Source organism: Hipposideros armiger, unplaced genomic scaffold, assembly GCF_001890085.2.
Source record: "Hipposideros armiger isolate ML-2016 unplaced genomic scaffold, ASM189008v1 scaffold_563, whole genome shotgun sequence".
In the NCBI taxonomy this organism is placed as follows: domain Eukaryota; kingdom Metazoa; phylum Chordata; class Mammalia; order Chiroptera; family Hipposideridae; genus Hipposideros; species Hipposideros armiger.
Genome location: NW_017731913.1, coordinates 1,021,320 through 1,022,363, shown reverse-complemented (window position 1 = coordinate 1,022,363; position 1,044 = coordinate 1,021,320).

Sequence of the window (1,044 nt, the reverse complement as noted above, 5' to 3'; positions counted from 1 at the left end):
GATGTCCTCCACAACTAGACTGAAGAACAAAAGGACAGCAACTTGTCTGTTCCCTTTACCCGGTTCCCCAATGCTGTTCCCCTCTCCCAATTCCCCAATAAAATAAAATAAAAAAAGATACAGTATAATGTAGTTTCCTTATTCAGGATATGACAGAGGAAGCTGAGAATAACCAACTCCATTAAACACTACTCACTCCAGCTGATCTTCAATCAAGATAAACTCTTTAATGACTAGGATGTTTCACACACTTGAAACGCAAGGCTTTGTTTCTTTTCATGGCTTCTTTCTTCATTCAAGTGTATTCAAGAAGAAAGTTAAATTCAAAATTTTACTTGAATCTGAGCTGATCAGGGTTTATCTAGAGCTATAAGAAAAAAAGAAGGAAATACGTTTTCACAGAAGCTATAAGAAGGGGAATTTTCAAGGTTGGAATGATCAGTTTCAGAGGCTGTAGAGCAGTATCATAAGAACTGAAAAATGGGGGCCGGCCGAGTGGCTCAGTTGGTTAAGAGTTTGCTTAAGAGTATGAGCTCTGAGCAACAAGGCCACTGGTTCAATTCCCACATGGGCCAGTGATGCTGTGCCTGAGCTGAGCTGTTGCTGAGCTGCCAGCAGGTGGCAGGATGGCTCAGCTGGTGTAACAACAAGATTGCCTGTTTGATGGTGGGCTATGCCCACCTGCAACTAAGACTGAACTCGGCACTTTGAGCTGAGTGGCTGCCCAGATGGCTCAGTGGATAGAGTGTGTGCTCTTAAACAACAAGGCTGCTGGTTCTACTCCCACATGGGATGGTGGCTATGCCCACCCACAACTAAGATTGAACACAGCACCATGAGCTTAGAGGCCACGAGCTGCTGACGGGAAGCCAGATGGCAACTGGCACCCTCCACAATGAAGATTGAAGAACAACAACTTGGCTGGTCCCCTCCCCCAATTCCCCAATAAAATCTTAAAAAAAAACAACCAAAAAAAACCCCCTGAAAAATGGCCAAGTATTTTTTATTTTTTATTAAAGTATTGTTGATATACAATATTATATT